General features: G+C 39.3%; 2 non-coding genes across 2 annotated transcripts; both read left to right on the top strand.

Moving 5' to 3' along the window:
- Positions 1-3,807: 3,807 nt before the first annotated feature.
- On the top strand, positions 3,808-3,894 carry TRNAS-GGA (transfer RNA serine (anticodon GGA)). Its single transcript has one exon. It is a non-coding gene; the product is annotated as a tRNA-Ser (tRNA).
- Positions 3,895-4,309: 415 nt separating this feature from the next.
- Positions 4,310-4,382, top strand: TRNAF-GAA (transfer RNA phenylalanine (anticodon GAA)). Its single transcript has one exon. It is a non-coding gene; the product is annotated as a tRNA-Phe (tRNA).
- Positions 4,383-5,182: the final 800 nt, after the last annotated feature.

The raw sequence follows: 5,182 nt of genomic DNA, 5'->3' as shown, positions 1-5,182 counted from the left end.
TCAAACGGTGGAGATAGTTCCAACAGTGGTTGGACTTCCTACTTGAATTCACCTATTGATAGATTTGTGAAAAATCGAAAAACATTTACCAATTTAGATCAAAGAGGTCTAAATGGTTTTATTGCCAAAATAATAGGGTTTGTAGGTCCAACAACAATTGTGCGTCCATTCTTTTATAACAGTTGGATGCCGAGGATAGGTTTGTTATCCATGTTTGTTAGAGAGCCACACGACTTTCAAATAGGAGTTAGCGTACGACCATATACCACGTTTCACAATTATGGAACTCTAGTTATGGAATATGTATATATAAAATATTTGTTCCACACTCAGGTAGGCTGGCGACAATATAAATGTATATATTTGATAAGTTTAAAGAAATAAATGATTCGCTAGGTTTGTTTTTTATCGATAATATTTACTTAAGGGATACTTTTGACGTTATTCAGCGATTCTCACATAGCGGTCTTGGTTTGAAATCCCTTTTGAAACATGAAATCATAAACAAGTTGGTTGAAGTAGTAATACCATTTTATGATGAGAATTCTAAGTCGTATGTGTACGGTTATTTTGCTTTTCTAGTATACGCAGGGTTATTTTGTACTGTCTGGTATAAGTATATACCTTGGGATCCATATATAAAACCTGCTGATTTAGCTCCACCATCACTGGATGTATTTAACACCTATCATGCCGATGTTGTGGGTTATAAGAAGGTCACATACCTGATTACTAAGGACATTGTCCAAACAAACTATGGTAGACACCTTTAAACAGCCATCATTTAACGAAGTAGTAAATTTGAATGACTACAACCTTGATCAATCTGATCACAAAGTGCGTTTTTCATGCTTATGCACTGGTATCATGGTTTCTATGTTGTTAGTAACAAAAACACTTCTTCCACATTAAACAGTACTGCATAGATACAAGTTTAGCACAATGAATTTCTGAGTTATTTCACACAAGGAATTTACAAGCTAATGAAAATCAATAGATTTATAGGATATCTATCTAAATACGACTCCTATCGTTTAAGGTTAGTAAATACATACTAGGAAATGCTCTTCAGGGATACCAGAACTGGAAGATCCTATCAAGGGGAAACAGGACCTTAATAAGCGCCATCCCGAGACTTGGACTCGAGGGATGGTAAGATCAATAGGAGAAGGAGATATGATACAATTACTATGATCAGGATACCTTATATGAGCCATACTTATCCAGGGAATCAATCGCGTGAGGGTGTTGTTGATAGAGGGAGCTCTGGCCAGGAGAGGCTAGAGCGAGTGATAGCAACGGAAAGGTAAGATCAAGAAGGAAACAAGGCTTAAGAGGACCCTAATGCACCAATACTTTAGGCATTCCAACTTCCAATACATACTTATCATGGAATGAAATCCAAGAGGAGCAAGCATATCACTGAGAATAGCTAGCTGAAATCAAGGATGCTATCACAATATTCAATGGAATCATTACATCGGAATAAGATAGACCCGCTTCGATGCTGTATTCAGTATGTAGCTAGGAGCCAGAACTCACTATGCCATAGTCATACAATCAACCTGTGTATTAACAGCAATATCTAGACAGGCAGGAAGGATTAATTATATTGATGGCCAAGATAAGGTGCTCAAAGGGGAAGCACTCTTCATCAAGTAATGACCCCTGGGGGCGGGTACTGTGAAAAGAAAGCAACGCATAAGCTCTTGTTCCTGATACGGTTCGAAAGTAGTGCAAAGAAAAGCGGTACTTCGGTCGGAAAGAAAGCTGCAGGAGGGTTAGTGCTAAAATCTTCTTGTTCGGATGGTTGAGAGAAGGAGGTGTGTCCTGTGGCGGATACACCGATTGATCGAGACGCCTCAAGGCCACCGGAGGGAGAAATAGTGATAGCAACGCTTACAAGGAATGTTGGGATAAGTTGGGAAGAAGGCAAAGATACTGGCGACTAGATCCTTGTGGCAGATTGGAAGATACCGATATCTCTATTTCAATTTGTTGATTGATGGTTTAAGGAAATGGCAGTGGTCCAAATCTTGCACATTTACTGTTACTTCTATGTATAAGTTCCTTGCTCAGGTGTGGCCCAGCTTTCATATCTTATTGGGATAGCTACATTGCCCTGGCCGGGTATTGCGAAGGAAGGAAACACCTTGTTCGAGTCAAGCGATGCTAAAGGATGGATTAAAAAACTCATGGATGCTATCTCTGTTATTGCTGCTTAATGCCCTATTTATACCGATCTAGCTTATAGCTGGGATTTCTAGAAAGATAAGCTGATGCAGCCCTCAGGGATGGAGTGCCTAAACTAACCTTCCTGAACAGAAGTAGCAGAGGTAGAAGATATGTAAATCGTACCATCAAGGGGAAATGCACTATTGTTATGCTTGGGCCAGGTTAGCTGATCAAGGGAATATTCCTATCGGAAGAACAATCAGAAAATAAGGAGATAGTCAGTTGGCACTTTTCACACAAGAACCGCTTTTCGTATTAAGCACGGGAGTCGTAAGGAAAGACCTCTGCGTAGCTATCAGAACGAATTAATGAACGAAATAAACGAATTCCGGTGAAACCAAGGCGAATTTCTGAGCCAGCAGTGGGAAAAAGATGCCAAGTATTGAGATGCAACATTATGAATGGTGCGATCCGAAGTCTTACTATTTACTCAAAATTGACTCAAATGGTTGACTGAACTTCACAGAGGACTAAAGCCGGGAACTTAAACTAATGGTTTTGCCTTTCCACTTCCCAATTGACTCTCATAAAAGGCTAGGCTACCTCTTCACATCGCACCTGATCCCGAATCATGTGCTCTGTTCAGGGGATCAATAGTGGCTATTAAGCTTTTCCCTTTCTATATATTCTTGAGAATAAGTAAATACCATCCTTTTTCCTATCAGCATCTCTCTATCTGACAGTAAATATTGCTTTCAATCGATCAGGCACTAGGTTATTAAAGTATGGATATGCCATATAATAAGGGAAAAGGCCTCCAGTTTTTTTTAGCGCAAAAGAAAAGCCGATTCCAAATTTTCTATTTCCCGGCAAGTCTATGAGAGTCCTATTACGGATCCTCTGATCTTTAGCTTGAATGGTCGTGTTTTTATATAATTAGGTCTTTCTTCTGAGCTCTTCTATTACGGTACGGAAAAATCAAACCTATCACTCTCAAAGAATGGGTAAAAAGAATTCAAGCTAGGGGAGCCTACACTCTCTAACTACCTATACTACGCCCCCATTGATTGGAAACCCTCGGGGAAAATGATCCCATAAACAAAGGAATTATACAGTACGAAATAGCAAAAAAACAGACTAATTCGATTCTAAAAAATCGATAATAGATATTTTATTCTGCTTAAATTGTCCCGACAAGGAGAGATATTCAATATTTGAATCAGATTGGATTTCGTAGTATACCAATGTGAGCCAAACTATTACTATTTCATCTAACTTGAATAACCAAGGACTGAATTTGACTATGGATTCTGATAACTCGAGAAGTTTTTATTTGGTTATGATCCAAAAAGAAAAAAGAAAGGTTTAACAAGCCATGAGAAAATAGAGTAAAGTAACCATACGTTCTGTTTGCATAACGTGTATACGCCACGCCATACAATCGAAATAGAAACATGGGACGATTCCAGAATTTTGAATAGATCCGTGGGGATGAGAGAAGTTGTTGTTGAGAAATATGAAATTGGAAAGGAAGTCAAACTCCCTATGGAACCTGTGATCGGTTGTACCTGTACTTTAGTGATACGAAAACTCGCTATTCACTCAGTTTCTGGTCAATAATAAGATTATGTAGGAGAGATGGCCGAGTGGTTCAAGGCGTAGCATTGGAACTGCTATGTAGGCTTTTGTTTACCGAGGGTTCGAATCCCTCTCTTTCCGTTTCTGTTAATTCACCAACGTTACCGACCACAATGAAATTTCTAGTAAGAGGAAAATCCGTCGACTTTCTAAATCGTGAGGGTCAAGTCCCTCTATCCCCAATAAAAAGCCCATTTTACTTCCTAACTATTGTACCAACCTCTATTTTTCATTAATGGTTCAAACAAGATTCACTATCTTTCTTATTCTACTCTTTCACAAACGGATCCGAACTGACTTCTTTGGATCTTATCCCATTCATACAAATGAACATATTATAGTATAGGCAAGTAATCCCTATTATTAAGTAAGTCATTCACAATCCATATCATTATCCTGATATTTACTAAGTCCAATTTGAGAATACTTTTTTCTTTTTGAGTCCCTTTAATTGACATAGATACAAGTACTCTACTAGGATGATGCACAATAAATAGTCAGGATAGCTCAGTTGGTAGAGCAGAGGATTGAAAATCCTCGTGTCACCAGTTCAAATCTGGTTCCTGGCACAGAACGAACAATGAATGCCTTTTCGGGAAAGAAAAGGGCCACATATTTTTTTTAGGGAAAAGCTTTTTTTAAGGGGAAGAATCATCAACAAAAAATCCAGGAAAGAACAGCGAAGGAAAAACGTGAAAAAACAAGTGTTTTCCCGGAACGGAATAGCGGAAATTCCATACGTTGATCACCAATGTTGCATGTCTTTCCTTAAGCTGGAGTACTTTGAGTTAGAAGGCCTACTTTATTCGTCCTTTTAAAGCCTACTTATTCGTCTAGCTATTTCCAATTCTAATAAATAACCCGATCATATCATATCTTGGAAAACCCTAAGACTACCCAAGGCTGTACCCTACAGTGTTACCTATAGTCTATACTTGTGTATACGTTGCCTTCTGGGGTGGCAAGCTAGAACCAAGTTTTCTAGGTATCAATTCCAATTTAAGTCAATGATCCTCATTTTCTCCAACATTAAGAAGATTATTGGTAAGGTGACCAACCATCACGCAGGATTCCGGGTCGGAGTAGCACCTCTTGCCTGATATATACAGGTCGTTACTGGCGATTCGTTTGTGCCCTATGGTGTTCAATTGCCCGTTTGTTCCCTCCCCCTCGGGACGGGTCAACCTACTTTGCCCGCTCAGGCGCTCCAAAATGCTCTGACTAGACCGCCGACACCCATGATTTGTCCATCATTCAAAATGGCATTTCGTAAGGGCTCATAAGGTAGGAGGAATCACAGATCCTCCGTGCACTTTCGCCTAGAGTTAGTTTTATTTTTCACTACTGTCTGAGTGGTGGCTAAACCCTG

The sequence above is a fragment of the Triticum aestivum genome, chromosome 4A (genome assembly GCF_018294505.1).
Source record: "Triticum aestivum cultivar Chinese Spring chromosome 4A, IWGSC CS RefSeq v2.1, whole genome shotgun sequence".
NCBI classification, from domain to species: Eukaryota; Viridiplantae; Streptophyta; class Magnoliopsida; order Poales; family Poaceae; genus Triticum; species Triticum aestivum.
Note: the sequence above shows the minus strand (reverse complement) of the source record. Positions and strands in the feature narration are given on the sequence as shown.